Source organism: Amphiprion ocellaris, chromosome 6 (assembly GCF_022539595.1).
Source record: "Amphiprion ocellaris isolate individual 3 ecotype Okinawa chromosome 6, ASM2253959v1, whole genome shotgun sequence".
NCBI lineage: Eukaryota > Metazoa > Chordata > Actinopteri > Pomacentridae > Amphiprion > Amphiprion ocellaris.
In genome coordinates this window covers 19,451,615-19,473,474 of record NC_072771.1, presented here as the reverse complement: position 1 = coordinate 19,473,474, position 21,860 = coordinate 19,451,615, and the positions used below count along the sequence as shown (strand labels likewise).

The 21,860-nt window shown below is 40.1% G+C and overlaps 1 long non-coding RNA gene across 1 annotated transcript in view; it reads right to left on the bottom strand.

Moving 5' to 3' along the window:
- Positions 1-21,860, bottom strand: part of LOC129349080 (uncharacterized) — a 66,510-nt gene that overhangs the window by 25,145 nt on the left and 19,505 nt on the right. The window contains exons 4-5 of the long non-coding RNA XR_008601929.1: positions 10,896-10,984; positions 3,086-3,121 (exon numbers count right to left, since the gene is read on the bottom strand). This is a non-coding gene — a long non-coding RNA (uncharacterized LOC129349080). The remainder of the gene's footprint in view (positions 1-3,085; positions 3,122-10,895; positions 10,985-21,860) is intronic.

Here is a 21,860-nt window from a genome sequence, read left to right as displayed (position 1 = left end):
CATCATCATTTTCCCCGGCTGCCACCCTCGACGAAGCTGTCCCTGACATGGCTGAGAGGGCTGCCACATCCCGAAAGGCATGGCGCGTGTACACACACACACACACACACACACACACACACACACACACACACACACACACACACACACACACACACACACACACACACACACACACACACACACACACACACACACACACACACACACACACACACACACACACACACACACAGTAAAAGCACAGTGAACACACAAGCATGCAGCACGCACTTGCATATACACATGTTCAGTAAAAGTCTTATGGCTGCAAACACACATTCCTCTAAACACAAATAGAAAAGGACAAAAATAAGCACTAATACAGATGTAAAATCCTCATGCCATACACTTTTGCATCAATCACTGATGTGGGATGTGTGGGTAGAAATAAACCCGTGGGATTTTGTGGATTTGGCATCTCTTTTGTGCTACCTGCATGGCTAGCCATACACACTTTACATGCACACTTTCGTCCTCCACAACACTTGTTGACAGGCAACAGTGTCACCATACAGCACCAGATCACACCAGTGAATTGCTTTTCTATGCTTAAATAGACATAAATTAACAAAATGTGCTCATAGAAGAAAAATCTCAAGAGTGTGGCATTGTGGTCTAATGTACCTACTATGTACTGTAACTGTGATGTCATCAGATGCAGCCATAAGAATCATGTGACACTTTATTTTACCGTCAAGAAGAAAAAGAAAGGGGGAAAAAATGCAAAAAATAATAATAATAATAATGGACAATCACATTGTGAAACACTGACGATTAATCTTAAAGGCAGGATAAATCTAGGTCTTCACCAGGAGCGGACCTACAGTATGCTAATAACATCAATAACACAATAGCATGTCGACATCACCATCAGCAACACAGCGTTGATCGCCACGCGTCGCCGAACCATCGTCAGAGGCAGTAAATATTTCATCAGGGATGCAGATGTGTCAATTAAAGATATGTAGAGACACAGCGAGATCCCTCGTCTGACTCCTCGCTTTATTTGTCTTTTAGCTTCTCTGCCTAGCTCAAGGATATTCTCATTAGCACATTAATGCAACACAAATGAGGGGGACACAGGAGACAGTCAGCAAGCCAAGTGGGAAAAAATAAAGATGTGTTGTTGGCGGACATGCATCAATTCATGTGGGCTTCCATAGTAGCTTTACACTAACTTTGCGTGGCCAATTCAGCAGTATTTCTGTATATTTAATAGTAATCCATAAGCTAAAATACAGTTGGCAGCATCTATAATAGAAATAAGGCATGTCTAGTAAAGTTTAAAACATAGCTAGCAGAATCATGATCTGCTGAGAAAAGGTGGTTTCCAGTTATCGCAAGAACTCTATCCATATTTTTTTTCTAGATAATTCATGAGTCATTCACACTGATCACCCGCTCTCATCATGACCAGCCACTCAGTTCAGTATTATCTTTTAGTCCTTGTCTTAATTTCCATGGTTTTTTGTCATAGTTACCCTCTGTGGGGGGAGAAAAAAAACGTAGACATCATTCTATGAATTATTAAAGGCTCTGGTGCTAATTTATTTAATGAATTAAGAAGAGTCCAGTGGGGGGTATTTCAATAATGGAGCACTGTTAGTAGTGTTTTAATAAGGATGGCACACACTGATTGGGTAATTACATTTCAGCTCTCCCCATGCTGCTTCACTCCCACAAGAGGAGGAAGCAGTGTGACAGTGGAGAAGTTGTCTGCCTTCTATATTTATCATAAAACACACATCATGACATGGAGTCCTGCTCACTGGCCTCCCATTAGAGATTGGATTGGGTTGTGCCTTACAGCAGTTATTGGATATTGGATAAATGGGAGTGCAGTGCACAATCAATCAACAAGCAAGTGTTTGTGTACGTAAAGCTGGATGCATGTGTACATTTTATGCACTTACCTTTATTCTTTCTATGAAGTTTTTAAGGTAAACAGGGTGTGAGTGGCCTTTTAGCGGTTACAAGTAAACAAGTAAAGATTTGTTGTCTTTTTTTCCTTGTATTATTATTTTCTCAGACAACTAAACTTAAAAAACAAATCAGAAGACAAAAAAAGATCAAAATCTCTGTTTTTGTTTTAGCTTACAGTAAGTGTATGTATTTTTCTCTGTGTCTATTATGTGTTTAAGGTAGAACTAAAGTGTTCAGTTCTACTATCTACCGAACTATGATAATAGTACAATGGTGGTATAAAAGATATTTTTAGTTTTAGCATTATAAAATAATCACTCTTATTAGATTAAATTCAACCATCACCAATGTAGATCTGAACAGTAGCATTAACAGGTAATGTCAGGTTGGACATTTCTATGGTTCTGTGACTATGATGCAAATATGTACAATAAAGACACTCATATTGTGCACTGGCTTTGCTTGTAAAACCTCATAATACTCATTGATGCATTATAACTGCAGTCATAAAGCACAACGCACCAGTCAGTTTTTTTTCATTCAGAGTAATATAATTGGAATTATAATGCACTATAATACATTTAATTTCATTGTGACTTCTTTTAGGCATGTGATGCACATACAGTTCTAAAATGATCCATGCAGCATTGTAATTTGCTGTGGCAGGTGTTTAATGAACTGGCCATCTTTAAACCTTTTTTTTCCTTCTGCTGAAACAATATACATACAGTATATAAAATTAAAAGTCTAATTGCAATCCAAACCCTTCTTTTTAAAATTTTTTGAGCTAATTTAGTGACAAAACAATTACATGCAATTTCCATGCTTAGTTAAATTTCCCGATTCTATAATTATTATAAGGCTCTTAAATATGCAGATTGAAATATTAACATGGTGACATATTGGCTGTATTCATTGTAAAGAACAGTGAGGGAATGTTTGGTTAATTGATTCTATGGGTTACAATGCATCAGATGTGATGCCTCCAACTGAGTCTAACAGTGGTTTATATGAAGACGTGCAATGCATCACAAGTGTGAAGAGGACCAAAGTGCAAATTATTGTAATGCTTGACGTAATTTGTATGCATTTAAATTGTGTTTAATATGTAATATCAAACCTTTCTGATTTCCAGCGTCACTTGCATTCATATCACCTGCAACAAAACAAAGATTTTTAAATCAAGACAAAAAAATTAACAACAAATCTTTGCATTATAAAGGAGACAAGATTGTATGCTGACATAAAGTGTAAAGCACTTGTTTTAAAATGCAGAAATGATAATAAAACTGTCCACTTGTACAAGTATCAAAATATGCAAGCCACTGGATTACAGTAAAAGAGTCTAACCTCGTACAGGATAAGATACGGGAATTGATCAGTTCTGTTAGCGCTTGAACACTCCTGCCACTTAAACCAAAAAAAGTGTGGAGGGACCATGAGGGAAAGCAGATCGAGGGAGGGCCGAAAATAATCATTCCTCAGCAAAAATGTCAGGCTTGGTTATGAATTTTTTAGAAAGCAATAAAGCCCACAAGCCTCGTCTGGCTCTTGTCTCACCTTTCAACACATCCAATAGCTCGCAGTATGACATAGAGGAGGAGAGAGAAAGGAAGGCATAGACCAGAAGAGAGGGAGGGAGGGAGGGAGGGAGGGAGAGACAGAGAGAGAGAGAGAGAGAGAGAGAGAGAGAGAGAGAGAGAGAGAGAGAGAGAGAGAGAGAGAGAGAGAGAGAGAGAGAGAGAGAGAGAGAGAGAGAGAGAGAGAGACTGTCTATAATTGGGGCTTCATTGGTCCAGGCTGGGCCTGTAATGGGACTGGATCCCAATCAATAGAGATGCTCCTCAGGCCATTCGTAGGCGTAATGACTTTAGGTTTCTCAATAATTAAGATATTGTCACTGTGCTGACTGCAGGGTCAGCCAATCATTAACCCCATGTTAAATATGCCTTTGTTTTAATTGCTTTGCCTTAACTCCTCCAGATACGCAGGGATGAAAATTAAAGGGACAGCAACCCTTTTTCTGTATGCATGTATGAGAATCAGAGCGGGAGAGATAGGCAGCCCTGGGGCGTAGTTGTATGTGTACTGTTGAGACGTCTGTTTTCAGCATGAAACCAACCTATTAATTGTCCCTATTTTTAGCTTTTTGGAATACTTTCTTTTCACAAAGGCGTCAGCCGTGCTGTGGCATCATTCCCTGTTCTTTTTTAAATATAAAGGTTTACTTCTAGAGGTATGACATGAGAGGACCCAACCTATTTTCTTTTCTTTTGAACACTTACTCTATTAAAATCGTATGGAGGCCACATCATCTGATTTTCATTTGGGCGTTTCAAAGGCAGTGTAAGTTCTACACATTGCCTTTTCAAAATCTGGGCACCAACACTGAATGTGGAGCCAATGGGTGTAAAAGAGGGCTGCTCATCCCTTCTCCCACACAGGCACAACCTACTCAGATGGTAATATTCCTAGCTCACTTCCCCCATCCCAGCAATCACTCCCAGCCATTCCTGCCTCAGCTGGGTGATGAGAAACAATGAATTTATATCCGTCGTGCTGTCATTCTTTTCTCTCTTCTACACAGATTTCTGTGCTTCCCTCTCTCCTGTGTGCTGCCCTGCTATTGGCTGTTGGTAAATGGACTAAAGCGCCACTCAATAGGCTGATGCACTCCGTCAAGGCGAGGGGGCTTGACCTTTCCTGGCGTGGGGAAACGCAATTCATATCGGCCCCAGACCAGCTGCCCGCTAAACGAACATCTCATCCAATTTTCAGACGCCGGCAACACAAAAAACAGAAGCGGGGGGTGGGTGGGTGGGTTGTTGGGTGCTGGGTAGGGTGGGGGGGGAGCTGGAGTGGGGTTAGGGGGAGAGGGGCTTGTGGGCAGGGAAGTCCTGATGGATTTTAGATTGGTTTCTCAATTTCTCTTCACTCAGGAGAGGTGGGGGGAGAAATGAGACAAAGAGGAAAAACAAACACCAAATGCTTGAACGCACACACACACACACACACACACACACACACACACACACACACACACACACACACACACACACACACACACACACACACACACACACACACACACACACACACACACACACACACACACACACACACACACACACACACAGGGAAGCTTGACAAAAGGTTGCTCAAATTGACCCCTTGATTTACAGATTATTTATTTACTTGTTGAGATGTTTATTATTGCAGGTTGTTAAATGATTTTATGAGATTTCACTTCATATATCTGACTGCAGCCTTTTTTTAAAAACGAATCTAAATCATCAACAGCAGACAGACTATTAATGATGGACCACCAAGAGAGACGGTTACTGTGGAGACCGCATTCCCTGAGGACTTACTCATGACAAACACACAAACTAGAATATAAACACATAAAATGGACACACAGGAACCCACAAACACAATATACTCCCCTCCGGTCTGAATGCACATAAACTCATACTTGGACACAACACACAAACACAACAATTTGTTGTAACGGAAGGAGTTTAGTAGTAGTGTGCGGTGGTTCACACAACACTAGGTGGCTTTAAAAGCGTGATCATTTATTAAATAACAGAAGTTGGTGCGTGCTGCAAAAAGGCAGAGTGAATTAGATGTAGGATTTGTCATCATATACACATGCAGTGTAAGACAAGTCCATTCAGATGCAAGGCAAGCAAACTGTCGGAGAGAGAAATGAGGATCTGCCCTGAACACGGCTCTATTTTTGCATGTAGGGGTATGTGTGTCTGCACAATATGTATGAAAGAGCAAGACAAAGATAAGACACATTGAGAAATTAAAACAAAAGGGGCCTTAACACCAAGTCCTCTCCCTGTATTGAAGATTGCATTAATTTGACTGCTGTCTACCATACAGGCTATATTTTCTACATACATGTGCCCATCTTTATGTTCCTCCCTTTTTTCATTTTTGCTGTTGGAATAAATATTTGATGCATTATATATTATTTATCAGACACTAGCTTCATTGATTGAGTGGAAATAATGTGGTATAAATTTCATTGTTTTTTTTTGTTTGTTTTTTTTTAACGGCTGATCTACATCTTACCATTTGCTGCAGGGGATGTCACAGACCTTGGTGGCTGAGTTGGAGAGGGCTTTTACAAAGACGCCTGTGCTAAGGCATGCAGACAAATGCACTTACGCATAAACAAGCACACAAACACACACAGGAATGAGGAGGTAAACAATTCCCACTTTTGAGAGCTGGAGTTATGCCTTGGGCAACAAACCAATCATAGCTCTGCTGTATGAGCATGTTTTTTAGATAAACAACTGGTATTGGTAATTTGGCACAGCTCCCTTGGACACGGCGATGTGTAAGCAGTGTGTCCTTAAACTGTGAGTATACCAAATGAGCCGCACAGCAGCACCGAGTCGCATACAGGGACACAGTGCCTCGGGTCTCCTGGGTGCTCTGCTTCTCCCCGTAGCCCGGTTTCTGTCTGGCCATGTCTGCATGGCACTGTTAGGCCTGGCCCAATTAAACCTATTTAGAGAGCCTTCAGCCTTGGGCTCACTGGGGACTTAACATGTCATCCCACCTTCCACACACATGTGACTTCCAGCCTTATGTGGTATGATGTAACCGTTCAATATTTTGGTGAAATACGTACTCCTTCGCTCTCAGACTTAATGTTTGTTATTCTTATTACTGAAGTATCAGTGATACCTGTTTTAGTGCGACTGTCCTCGCAGCTCCCCTCATTCTTGGTGGTAGTGATGGGTGGGATGTGGGATGTGGGTTGGCTACATGGATGGAGATCAAATTTCCTACACCCCACAAAAGCAAACACAGCTAGTCGGCAGTGTGTGCCGTGCATCCCCGGAGTCCAACTGCTGCTCTGAAACCAATTTAGCAGCCCACGCTGGATGGAGTAAACCTCTGCCCCGTCCCTCTTTCCTTCTATCCATCCATCCCTCGCTCCCTCCCTTTCCTTCCCTCTCCCTTCTGTGTCTACTCAGTTCTCTCCCAAAGCGTTACTCTCTGGAAGACACAGTGAGACAGAGGGAGAGGGAGAGAGGAAAGGGTGGGAGAGTTTGGGCATGAGAAGGGGGAAAAAGAGGGGAAAGGCTTCTCTTCTTTCTGAAATCATGCTCTGGATCAGTCTGGAGAGGCCTAGTGTGTTTGGATTGGCATGGCGGCTGGCAGACGACAGAGGGAGGTGGAGCTGGAAGGGAGTTATAAATAAACATTTCAACAGGGCTGGGGAGAGGTGTCGGCCGGCCTCAGGCCACGGACCTTCCATGGGCTCGTTGGCGCCCCTCCAGGTCACATTACAGGAGTAAACTGCCACACAGAAATGCTGCATGCGTGTGTGTATGTCTCTATTTGTGTGTGTGTGTGTGTGTGACAGAGACGAAGGAAAACAGAGGAGAGACCTGAGAGGGTGGAGTGTGTGTTGCTATAGCAGCAAACTCAATGAAGGCCTCACTGTGCCAACCTCCACAAACTGAGAGAATTAGCATATTATTACATAAAGACAACATGTTCCATTCACACTGAAGATGCGCTAAGACCTTGGTCTGTGGTGAAAAATCCTCATTCATTTGTCACCGTTAAACATTAACCTATGGCACAAAAATGAGTTTGGTTGCGTCTACATATAATTACACAACTGGAGTGTTCAAAAAGTTTAAACACTACTTTCCTCAATACAAGAGTGTAATTAGCTCAAGGGGTTTAAGTAACGTAGTGTTGCCTTTAACTAATGTTAAATTTGCCTTATGTTCTGTTCTGGGATGCATCAATATCATCTTCTATAATAGTTCTAAAAACTGCAACTTTTTTCTGTTAAATAGAAAATACTCTGACACTGGTGCAGAATCCATAACCCAAGCAAGAAATATTATAAAACTTTATAAAGTCCGTCAACATATGTAATCAGGATAATGTACTTAACATATCAAAACTAATCAATGCAGATAATTGCCCCTCAGACTACTATGTCATTAAATAATTAGTATTCATTTATTCAAGTGTGAGCGGCATTTTATTTTTGTACTTGCAGATAGATGCAGATAGTTTTTAATTATCCTATATGGGATTGTAACTAATGATAGTTTTTTTCCTATATGGAATAATCTACTGATTATATTCTCAGTCAAATGATTCTGTGGTTAACATAGTGAAAAAAAGATCATCACCAAAATGAAAACTGCACATTCAAAATGCTCAGAATAGGTCAGTTTGCTGTAACAAGGCATCTTCATTTTTGAGAAGCTATAGAACCATTAACAAGAACCATAAAATAGTTCTTCTTAACTGTATCGGCCATTGAAATGAGATTCAATGTTAATACATCTAATATTGATAGATTAATTGATTCATCTATGTAACGCATCTTTTTAAGCTTTTTGTGCATTTTGCATGCAAAGTCTTGCCTGGTTACAGTAACTACCTACTGCCAAATAAAAATAGTAGAATAAAAAGTACAATGTTTGTCTGAAATTGCTGCAACATCATAAACATCAGAAGAACATCAGTAGCATAAACAAACTACTGCAGGAATGTGGACACAGTAGCTGTGTATTCCAGTGTATTTTTGTTAACATTTTGGAAGTTTTGCATAAGAAAAAGTTATTAGAGTTGGCAAAATTTGGATTTTGGATTTGAGATGGTTTTTAACATTAGAGTTAATGTGCATAATGGGAGAGTTTCTGTCTCCGGACAGCAAGAACATAATAACTTGACTTAATACCAGCTGACGTGAAAGGCTAAGTAAAACTTGCCTGATTGAAAACAAGTTTTTAAGGTTTTTGTCCATTTCTCTCTCAGAGATGGCCAAAGGTCTGTTTGTTTCTTCTTCCTCAAACAATTTCAGCAGTTGGCAAGCTACTAGTTTTGTTTCTGGCTTCTTCTACTCTGTTTATTCCAGCCATGTGTAATGTAGCTCATACTGCCACCTTCTGAGCACACAGTGCAACCTAGTGCATATATGTTCCAAAGCAGTTAATGGAAACAAAATTAATTTCCATTTTCTTTTTTAAATTTTCTCTGATATATCAAGAGTTTGTTTTCAAACACTTGACAATTATATAGAAACTCAGCTAGTGATACAAATAAGTCTAAGCAATTGCACATGCAGGAATTTGAACCAATTCTGTTTCCCTAAGAAGTACTATAATGAAAAACAAAAATCTTACAGTTCTAAAAAGCACCTAACTTGCATACTCAGTGAAACCACATGAGTCGTGCACTAGAGTGAATCCAATCCTGGGAACGAGAACAGACGCCCTGAATTTTTTCCCGCCTCTGTCGAGGCTCAAAGCTGTGGAGTCGGGCACTGAAACCATTGGCAGCAATGTCAGGACTCTGCGCTTCATGTATGTGTTTTGTTATGCCAAAATGGATATCAGTGCAAGGTGTGGCCTGAGGAAAGGTTACAAGAATGTTATGTAGAGTATCTGCATGTACAGATGGGGCCTGCATGGGATGCATGCCTCACAAAAGTAAAAGACTCGGTATGCAACTACACACTATGTTTTATGACTTCTGTGTGCAGATTTCTTTGTCCAGTATAAACTCAGCCTCCCAGATGATTTTCCACCCAATCAGGTCTCAGCACTCCCTTTGAGCTCCCCTGTGTAACTCAGGTTCACAGTCGATGGGGCAGATCCCACAGTTCTGCTATAGAAAAAGAGACATTTTGGTTTCGTGGTTACTTATCGCAGGAAGATTTTTATGGTTGTATTTTGGCAAAGAGAAATGCTGCTTTTGGCTTCAGCTGTCTACATCTGTGCTCCACAGGGCTTATCTTGCACCTTCAATGAGGCCTCTCTATAAAAACCACAGGTAGACTGACCATATTTAGCCGGATCCTCTAAGGTGTGCACAATAACCTACAGAACGGCATGGTAGGACAAAATGTCTATGTAGAAACTGCTGTGCTTGAAGAAGATTTTTGTGGCTGCACCACTATTGCAGCTAGATTTGGGACTTCTTGAAGACATTTAGGCTTTCATGAAAATAAATCTTCCAATGGAAATCTGAAACGATAAAACATTGTTCTAAGAGGGCAAAACAAAGAAAACTATGAAGCGGAATGGTGGATCCAGCTGCATTTTAAATTAAGATGAAAAGAGAGTAAGAGCAGAGAAAGAGCTCTAAAGAAAAAAGAGCTCAAAGGGAAATGTAGACCACAAAATGCTATGAAGTCAGAGCAGGCCTATCTCTTTTTAGTCAGTTGTGGTTTTCCTCCACGATTTACTATAAAAATCTGGCAGTGTCCATGGGGGCTAGTTAGCAGATCCCGCTGATATGACTGGAGTTGGGTGGCTTCACCACATGCTTGGCCAGGGGTGAAGTGACTCATAAACACTTGGAAGCTCGGGGGGGTGGTGTGGTGGGTGGGGGGGGGTCCATCCACCTGTGGAGAGACACGGCTCCAGTGCAAACAGACACAGCTGACCCTCTGCTTGGCAGCAGGCCAACCGGAGGTTTTGACAACATACAACCATTTTTTTTTTAGCCTGATGACAGAAATTAACTGTGATATGCTGAACTGACAACTGCTACTATATTCTGAATAAAATATGAATATGCTAAGCTGATAAAAACATGTGGATCTCAAACCAGCAGCAAAATACAAAAAGATTTTTCCAATAGCTTCCTGATGGTGGAAACTATCTCATGGACATACGCTAAACTCTATAATCTCACAATTGTAATGGATTGATTGTACATTGTGCATTTTTTTTCTCTACATGGATTTGACTAAAGCGCAGAAACACAATGTGTACCTTTGGTTTATTTTATGGTCTGGGTCCATTTTTCCGCACATATATGTTATTACACATCTGTTTTTTCTCCTTTTTGTTCATTGAGAGAGGGAAAGAGAGAGAGGAAGGGGGATACAGATAGGGGGAGGAAAAGCAGTGCAATACTATTACCATTTCCTGTTTCTGTGGAGCCAGAGGTCTTCAGGGAGCGAGCTGAGAGGAGTCCTGGCGGCCAGACGCCTCTGATGGGCCAAGACATACTGTGGAAAGGGGAGAAAAATCAAGAAACCTGCCTGCAAAGAAACCACTTTTAAATAATTCCAACACAAGGCTCGGAGCGCTCGATATACACCACCAGTACCTAATGAGAAATTAACTTAAAATCAGATAAGCATACGAAATAATCACAGGAATGGCTTCACGATGAAGTTTCTTAACTGCAGCCACATTTTCTATGAAAAATATCCTTTCCTTGAATAGTACCTCTCTGAATTTCCTTTGTTGTCAACTCTAAATACTTGCTCTAGGCATCTCATCTTCACAACAGTAAAGCAACTGTTTCTAATTAAATTTTAGTACCATTTTCCGAATAGTCTTTACCAAGAAAACATTCTTATAATTCTGAGTCTTTTACACTGTGGTTTTTCACTATAAACACTCATAATATTACACCGCAACTCTATTGCCAAAAGACAAAAAAGAAACAGAAACATTAGCAGTGGAGTTTGCATGGGGGGAGGTTACATGAAAATATGTACAACATCTTTTTGAGCATTGGCCAACATGTTCTAAAATACATGCTGTTTTGGGCAAAGAAAACTCTCGATGTTGGTACGTCAATGTTGCAAAAGAATAACACTGAAAGAAATCAGTCTTAAGCAGTGCACGGAATAATAGAGTAGAATAATAGTAGAGAACTCAAGAAATATATTCCTAAAGACCTTATGCTTGTAGCATCATATAAATTTCTTAAGCTTGACATAATTCTTCAAAGTTCTACTAAAAATATTTGTATATAATAACAAGACTCTTCTTCTAGCTATAGATTCAGGATTTTTACAATGAAGCATCAGTTATATGCTTAACCTACAGGGGGGATCTGTCTGAGGGAATGAGGGATCAGTTAAGAAAATAAATGAAGTCAAATAAGAGGTAAATTTTGAGGAGCCCCTGAAACCCCTGACCTACCCTGCAAGAGACCCCCTTCCTCCCCAAACGGCGCTACCAAACACAACCTCCAGCGCTGCCAGCATGCTGCTCTCCTGACAGGCTCGGGCTCTGAGGCCTAAAGAAAACAAACCGACTCTGATTGTGAAAATAGTGCCGTAAGGCCCTCCTGGTGCCCGCCGCTTATCTGACACAAGGCGAGCTTTGTGTACTGTGGGGCCTTCTTGCTGGCCCTCAACCACCCCACCAGGTGGAGACTTCCAGGGCCAAACTCTCCTCCTCCTCCTCCTCCTCCATCATCCCCTCCCTCCATCACTTTCTCCCCCCGCCCTCATGTGTACCGTGTCACCGCCATTGAGACCGCTGTGTATATTTTGACAGGGGAGCATCAGGAAATTGATCCCAAGGCCCCACACTGGTCTGTGGGTAAAAGCGATTCCTTAACAGTTGGAGATGATGAGACTTCCCGACCACAAAATGCCTACATTATGTCATATACACAGTGTTTTGAATGAAACCTTGATATATGAAAAGTTAAACCCTGAAGATGAGGAAATGTCTCAGAAAAGGATAAACAGTGTCAGCAAGTAGTGGCAACACGGCAAGGAAGTGACACTAATAGTTGAACTACATTTCCACTTTTGGGTAGCGCAGTTATTTGCAATATTATATGCAGTTTCCCATAAGAAGCTATGTGCAGCAGCCTGACATATAGATATATCATGTAACTATGTTGCATTTTCTTTTGAGCTTCATGGAAACGTGTTGCATATTGAAAACTCTGGGGAAAAAAGACTGAAAAACTGGTAAACTTCAGCAGCTAGAGAAAAAAATACTGTAAAATAGCAGAAAATATCCATCCTATAAAGATCCAGTAACTTTCTATGATTAAAATATTGTTTCTAATGTAAATTTTTACATATATTTATTAACTTTTTACATGTAATGAAGGATATTTACAATACCAGTCAAAAGTTTGGACACACTTTCTCATTCAGTGGTTTTTATTTAATTATTTTGTACATTGTAGATTAATGCTGAAGACATCAAAACTATAAAAGAATATATATGGAATTATGTTGTAGACAAAAAAGTATTAATCTACAATGTAGAGAAGAATACAAATAAATAAAAAGCATTGAATGAGAAGGTGTGTCCACATTTTTGACTGGCAGTGTGCATGTGCAAAAACAATGAAATACGGTCAAATAATGATATAATACAAAAAAATCTGGCTTAATATTGCAGAAAAGCACCTTCTTTATTTGTGTTTTGTTATATGATTTAATGTAAAAAAAAAATACATATAATAGTGTTGTGGTACTTCAGTATACTTCAAATAAAGTATCATATGAGTTTACATGTGACTTTACATAAAAATCTTGTACATTTCACAAATATTCAATGGTAAAAGAGTAAACCAAGCTATAAAATGAATGAAAAAATGTCAAACCACTATTATATAATAAATAGATTAGAATATCAACAATAAACTGTTCATTTTAGATTATATTAAGTCCAAATTTTAAATGTAATTTACACTGTGTATATTTGTTAGATCAGATTTTATTTGATGTATTATTGTACATTAGACAAAGAGCAGCTGGTCATTATTACTCATGTGTCGGCACACGTGCCAAGCAGAGATATTAATACACTAGAATTGTCACTATGGTTGCTGGGTATTTCTATTAGAGTGAAATTTGACCACAGTAAAATGGCGGCTTCTCTGTCTGATGCTTAGCCAAGGCAGATTGTCAGTATAAGAACAGATGTTTCAGTGTTGCTGACCTCAAAATAGCTGGATACAATATTTGTATATCAGCATCATTCGAAAGTCAATGATAACTTACCCACAGCTATGAGAGATGTTTCCCCTGATGTCATGAGCCAAGTCAAACTTCCAGCTGTGCCAAGCTGGCTGGATAATAAAGATAGTTACCGTAGGCTATTTACTGGGACCGTAAGCAAATATGTAGCAACAGCGTTTTAGGCCAGAAACTGATTAGTGTTCATAATTTACTTAACATCTAATCTAATTACAGTGTCCATTACAAAGACAACCTTCTAGTTTCAAAAATAAGCTGGACTCTGCATTTGTGTTGCTCTATTCAGGAGGGCAGGTCACTGAAGAGTTCTGTTGGACAATATTTCTTCTCTTCATCACATGTGGAATCAAGAACGCTTATTTTGGAGTTCATGGCAATTAAGTGGAGTTAAGTATAATCACGAGTGTTTAACAGGCACTGATAACAACAAAGTTCTTCATAAGATAATCACACAGGGAATGAAAATCCAAAATGTAAATACAAGTATCACACGTAGGGAATCCTGTACATGTTCTCCATTTTTAAGATTGCGAGTCAGTTTAAGTCTCTGACATTATTCGACAAACGCAAAAGGTTTTGAGCTTTTCTTACATACGTACATACTTAAAGATCACTTTAGTAACTTCTAGCCAGTCTACCAGTAGGTGATCCTGTGAACCTGCTATAAACAGCTTAACACCGGAGAGAGAATCAAGAATGGCATGTTAATTCTAGCATTATGGTGACTTGCCAAGTGATGGGATAAGATTTATTTCTAGCAGCTGTAAATGTTATTTCGGACTTTTCTGTTCCTCTTGTCAGGCTGTTAGTTGGTCCACCACATTGGCACAGACTCAGCAGCTACCCAGAGGATGACTTAACTTTCCTGATCTTCCCACTTTTCCACCTTGAGGTTAACATTATTGAATTTTTTTAGTGAAATGTCTTGACAGCTTTTGGATGGATTAAGATGAACTGTTATAATACTGGAGATCCTATGACTTCCCATAGAAACACTCAGTTTGTCCACTACTTTCTCTCTTCAGTTTTAGCAGGATATTATTTGTTGTTGCTTTTTAATTAGTAATTGTTACTTATATCCCCCAAAAAATCACAATAAACTACAATTCACATGAAACATTACACCTGGTGAACACTGCTTACACTGTCATCATCCTCTTAGTCATCTTTTTTTTAATGCAAAATAAAGGAGTAGATATGCTGATATAAAAGGTAAAACCAAAGCAAACAACCTAAAAAACACAGCGGAGTTTCTCTCCAAACACTTCTAGAGAGAGAGAGGTCCGAGGACTTTTGTACCCAGAGTTCAGGTTCTTAGGCAGCACTGCTTTACAGCTTTGTTCAAATCCACCTGGCAAACTTAAAGACCCAAACCCATGTGTAACCTGAACCACTTGATTGATGGAGCTTGATGTGGGCTGTGTGCTGCCTTTAGACTGGTTTACAGGTGGGTGGACAGAGTGATAACTGAAAAAGTGACTCATCTCTTACACAAATGCCACACATAATAGATAACTGAGACAGTTGTTGCTGAATAAAATGGTGGCTCTAAGATGTTTGAAAATCTGCCTGAAACACTGAGCTGAAAGTGGTGAGCTGGAGAAGGTGACGCTTTCACCGACTCGAAAATCTGATTACCGCTGATAATACAGATGGCTGAACTTTTTCTCCTACTGCCACATTCCACAGCTGTCAACAATTTTGGAATAATTTAGAATAATTTTGATTATTCTTTTCTCTTGTTTTTTTTCTCAAGTAGGCTTGTGCTAGTTAGCTTGCCAATAACACTGTGAGCTTATTACCATGCAGCCATTAGTTGACGCTAAGTAAATTAAGAACAGCAGACATCTCCAGTTGACAAAATTATCATGGAGATTTGAGAGATGATTCACAGAGCTGTGCATAAGTGCAACCATAAGCTTGCAGACAATTATCAAAATTAAAAAGAAAATTCTCCCACATTCTTATTGTTGATTAAAGCCCCACTGAGCAGCTTATTATATATTACCTTTGACTAAAGACTTCCTGGTGATAATTCCACTGAGAATCTCCATATGCAAATGGTTTACCAGCAGATCTTATGAGAACTAAACATACAATAAAACTGTGGCCTCTTATTTCAGCACATGAGCTCATACATAGAAATTGTAAGCTAAAAGAAGAGAGCTCAAATAAACAAGCGGCAAGATTTGACATTTGAGCAGTTGCTCACACTTGCGAACTATATAATAAACATGATTATACCTCATATGCAAAGCCGCATCTCCAGTTTCAAAGTTAAAATCACCCATCCATCTATCCCGACTTCAACACCTTTGCTTTTAACTGCAGGATAAAAATGCCACGCTGCTTCCTTGGCACTCAAAAAAAACAACACACACTAGGTTGTTTAAACTGAGCAAACAGCCGCTGCTGAACGGTCTCCTGAACTGTCTCAAAAAAAAGTTCAACTTCCTTGCACAGTTCTTGCTTCAACAGGATATTCTGAGCAGCGATCAGACTCCGGTATGAGCTTTGTCAATAAGGGGAGAAAGCAGCCCGATAATTGATTGTGATTCAGCTCTGCTGCCAGCTGTGTACACACAGACACAGAGCACAACCAGAGTTCACCTTAACCATCATTCAAGAGCAAAGGTTGAATTGGCAGTGGGGGTTAGTGAAGGAAAGAGCAAATTTGAAGGAATTCAGTCAAAACTAAAAATATGGTCCCATACAACTAACCTCCACTCTCAGTTACATTTTGAGACAACTGTATTTTCTCTTCAATTATGTTTTTTGGTGTATTACATTTACCTTTCTAATCAGCATATACCTGCAACTTATTGTACAGCTATCCAGCTTTTGCTCATTTTCAGCCAACAAACCATATATTAGATGGGACGGGAGTCATCTCACGAGTAAAAAAACTAATGAAAAGCTTCAAACATGTAGTTAAAGGTTTGTACTTTAACCCAAACCATGATATTTTCATACACGTAACCAAACAGTAAGCGAAAACATCATACTGTTACCTTCACGAAAGAAAATAAGCATCTTACAAAGTGTAATTGAGAACGCAGTTTTTTTGGAGACACTGCTGAGATGAAAATGAGGAGAACAGTCTTATTCTCGAATATCCAAAAGGAAAAATAAAGCTCTCTATTTTCTTTTCTACCACTGGTTTTTCCACCTCATCCAAAAAAAATTAAAATCCAATGATCACATTTTTACAATGGCATAATATGCTCCATATGCAACATGAAAACGTGGAGCTGAAAGGCCTTGTCTGAGGTACACGCTGTTGCACCAACCATATTTCAGTTGGAATTCATTAGAAAGTTGGGGTTACATTTTTCTTACGGAAACCAAAAGAAATGAGAAATGTGGATGAGGCTGTTTTTTCCGAGGTCCTTGGAGAGTGTGTAAGTGATCTGAGACACTCGGGGTGGCGTCTGGATGAGCCTGGGTTTGGATCAGGACCCTGCATCTGGGGCACATGTGCTTTCAGCAGGGACAGAAAGACGGGAGTACAGAGCCAAAACCTCTCTTTCTCCGAGTCTTTTTTTTCTTTGTCTGAATTCTGAAAAGGAATATAACGACTTTCCTGATCATGCCACAAATCTGTGCCTTTTCCCTTCCGTGACCTTAAAATAAAGCTTTTAAACAGCTCTCGTGGCAATGAGTACGGTGAGGACAATAAGATTACTTACAATCAAGCGTGTTTATGAAACAACGCTGACGATGCTCAGCTGAAAAATGATCTCTGCGTAGACCAGAACTCTGTGGGTAAATGTGTTTGGTGGCACAGACGAAGCGCAAACCAGCAACAGATACACAATACTACCAAAAACAAAAAAGAGACAAACAATAGAGGAGGGATGAAGAGAAAGCTGTGGATGTTGTGGTTCTTTGGCTGACAACAAGCCACTTCTAGTCCCCCAGCAGTCTCTTGGCATCGCTTTAGTAGCCCTCCATTAGCAGCATCAGAAGGCCCGGGGCGGCCGACAGAAGTGTGACCGGAGATTATTGTCCTGTGTGCTTGTTTGGGTTAAGGCTTTAGATGGGGAAATGGGATTAGGATAGGCCCGGCTGGAGAGACACACACTAATGGGAAGCAGAGGAGCACTCGCCTGATCCTCCTCCACTCACAGAGAGCAACCCTGTTATCCCACCTGATTGGATTAGCCCCCTGTTAAATGTGCTATGATAAGGCTGGACCACTGCTGAGACTCTCCTCAGTGCTGCTGGGGTGGAAGCAAACAGATACTGTACAGGGAGCAAATAGATTCCTCCACACCGCTTTAATGGATGATGTCTGTTTCATGTTTTTGGCTGCGATGACACAATCATGGTGTACACAGAGAGGAAATCGAATTTTGTATACGGCACTGTGAGCATTTCTCTCCTTATGAAGATTTCTCATATCTCTATAATTTATATCTCGATCATTTGGCTGCTCTGTGTTGTGGAGCAACACAGCATTAACATTAACAATATAACATTAAACCCGCCACAGGGATATTGGCAGTGAATCTGTGGGCTGCAGGTGGGGCCTCCATAAATTGAACTTGATCCCACACACCTCATGGATGCCACAGTCTGGAGATTTTGAAGGTTGGATCAACGTCTTTGGCTCTTTATCTTGTTCCTCTAACTGCTCCTGAACTGTTTGTGTACTATGGCACGGTGCAATGATAAATGATAAAGTCAAAAGACGACAGGAAAATAGCAAGCCCAGCCTTCTTGGCTGCTAAAAGAGAGATCTTTGCTACACTGGAAAATTGGTAAGCTGGGATGGTTCGCATTAAAAACATGGTTACTTGAATTTACTTTGTATGGAACAACACAGCCTGAAAATGAAACTGAGTTAGACTGGCACTGAGCAGCCATATTGAAAGAGTTTCTGATGTTGTGCTTTTCCATACAGATGTCATATACTTTAATAAATAATCATGGAGAACAGTACTGTACACTTTACCTTTTATGTTAAAGATTATTTTACATGAATGTTTTATACTTGTTGCTGTTTTAGTTATTGTCACAGTTGTGTGTCTGATTGTACCTTTTTTCTATATGTCGATGTGAAATATAAAAGTGTACAAACAAAATCTGTAGGTTGCAGGTGGGGCCTCCCTGGATTGGGCTTGATCTGACACATTCCACATATGGTCGATTGGACTATGAGATTGGAACTGGAGAGCTTGGAGGTCCGATCAAAACACCTTGGGCTCAGTTTTAGCAGTGTCACAAGGTGTATCATTGCTACTGTCAGGGAATGCTGCTGATATGGAGAGATGTGTTTTGGTCTGCAACAATGTTTAGGTGCGTGTTACGTGTGAAGGTAACATCCAGATGACTCTCTGAACCAGAGGTTTTTCAGCAGAACACTGCACTGTAAAGATATAATATACATTTCACCTGTTTTAACATTGTGGTTGATCAGCATAAGGGTCTTTACTGCGACTGCACCTTGCCTCCCTCAGCTTTTTATATGTATGCAAATCCTCAAGACTTAAACTTGCTAATTGCAGCCACTCTACCAATCAGACAGCAATTACTGGTATCCTGCCTGCCTTTCCTTCCAATGGCTGAGCAGCTAATTTGAGCCGTGGTTTAAACAGCTGGAAAACAGCATCCTGTGGCAAAACTGGAGGCCTGCGTTTCAGTGTGCATGCATGTGTGTGCATCTGTGTTCCTATTTCTGTACGGTGTATGGCACTGTTTGGAAAATACATCCATCCATCCATGCATCCATCCATCCATGCATCCATCCATCCATTATCTATACATCGCTTAATCCTCATTAGGGTTGCGGGGGGGTGCTGGAGTCTATCCCAGCTGGCTTGGGGCAAAGACAGGAGACACCCTGGACAGGTCACCAGTCTGTCGCAGGGCTACGTATACAGACGAACAATCACACTCGCACTCACACCTACGGGCAATTTAGAGTAATCAGGAAAATACAGTGTAAGGTATAATGAATTTAACTGGTAGGAAAATCTGGGTAGGTGTGTGTAATGTAATATTCCTATTCCATACCTCCTGCTTTGCCTAGAAAGTCAGTGCCTCTATCAATATGTTAACTCTATCTGACCTACCTGTCAGAACAGTCCCCTTCTCTGTGATTGATTAACATTTTATTAATGTTTCCTTTGGCCACCGGTTCAGGTGATGCAGCATGACACGCCGCGCCTACTCTGGGTGATGATTGGATTAAAAAGGTTACTGATCTCATAATTGCTTTTAAATTACACCCCATGTGAGCGTGTCATTAATGTAATGATTATCCACATCACACCAATCTTACCCCAGTGAATCCTTAGCCATTTAGTCTTGATAAGGTGACATGTCACACTCATCATCAAGCACAGACCTAATATGTTCAGACAAAAACATTTAGAAATCCCTTTGAAAAAAAGCACCAGATCAAATACCCTCACAAGTAAAAGGAGCAACTTCAAACCTGTCAAACAGCATCTTTTCCCCCACCTGTTAGTCACTTGCCGGTCATTTTGGTACAGTAGCACAGCTACAACCTTCTGCAACAGTGAGGTAAAAGTACATACTGTATAATCAATTAGACCAAAGCCACCACATGTCCGGCTGACAGGCACTTAAGGAATTAGCCCTTGGAATACAGATCGCTGTTAGCTAATTAACTAAATTGTTAATGTGGAGCATGTACAAAGGTTACCACTGTCGAATGGCCAACGAGCTACAAATGGGTCTTATGTGCTTGCTAGAAAGTCGCCTGTTTGTTAAAATACAAGTTGTATGTCCTAAGATGAGCAGCTCGTGTAACCTTATCCCTGTGATTACGGTGTTTATTGTCAGTAAGTGGCATGAAAAACTTTGCTCTTCATATTACATTGCTAGATGCTTATTTTCCTTTTCACTTTCCGTGTTTTATGCCAATGACGCTTTTCTCCTCCAGAGTCATTTTCACAATTGAACTACTTTTCATTTACAGGCTATTCTCCATTGCATGTTTTCATTTTTGTCATTTGTCTCGCTCATTAGTTGCAGATCAGTGACTTCAACACCAACAGATTCAGATCACACTTCAGTATGGAGATGTAACTGCAATATTGTTTTGTAGAAAATAGTCAAGGTTTTTCTGTTAAACTATTAGCAAACAACCAGGGATATAGAAACAAAAATGATGAGAGCTATGCTATTGGCCAGATGTGCACCGGACAGCTGGTAGATATTTTGCAGTATTTTCTATTGCAGCAGGATATTTTCCACCAGGTTGTGTTTTGTTCATCCAGTTAGTTCCTGGGATAAGAAGTGCTTCATGCTCATGCTACTCTTAATGAATGTGTCAGCATGTGTTTTGGCTCAGGTAGGCACAAAAAATTTGGCTCAGGGTCCAATTACTGTACTTGTATAATGGTCCACTGACTGTTTCAGTGGTTGGGTTTGATGTAAACCTAACTTGAACCCAGAACTCTGACAGGTAGCTGAGTAGAAACTGAAAAGAACATTCAATCTGCTACAAAACTGATATGTATAAGTATTTCCATTACATTCCATTAAAAAGTAATGCATTACTTGAAATCAAAAAGGACAAGTGTGCCTAAGGACTGATTCTGTAATGAAGAGCATGATTATTCTGTATTCCTGTAGCAATGATGCTTTTTTTTCTTTCGAAAGCTAGAAGGGTCAAGAGACAAAAAACAGTAGCCCTCTTATTTTCCTTCAACGATGAGAGAAGACAGCAAAATTTTATGCCCTTTTTCCTGCAAACAGAACCTCACTGGACATTTTTCCAGTGGAACTAACAGAGAACAGCCCTGTTTAGTCTATTTCCTCCGCGTTGCATCTATTTTCCTCTGCGTTGTTGTGTAATTATACTGGATAGCTTCAGATGCAATCACTAAGCTTTGCTGATGTTGACACAACATTGCGAGAGGGCAGAGGGTAAGAAAGCCGAGGTTTACAGCTTGAGATGCATAGAATCATCAGATGGTATGTATTTTATTTAGAAATTTGCATAAGGGTTGGAAAGGACAAACATGAGGAAACTTTTCTCATGCACAAAAAAAATGTGCATCTTGGTTTAAAATGTTTGTGCAGAACATTGGTCATACGAATAATGTCATATTTTGCATTTTGAAATACTGTATATTCACAGTGAACCTAAATATGCATGTGTAAG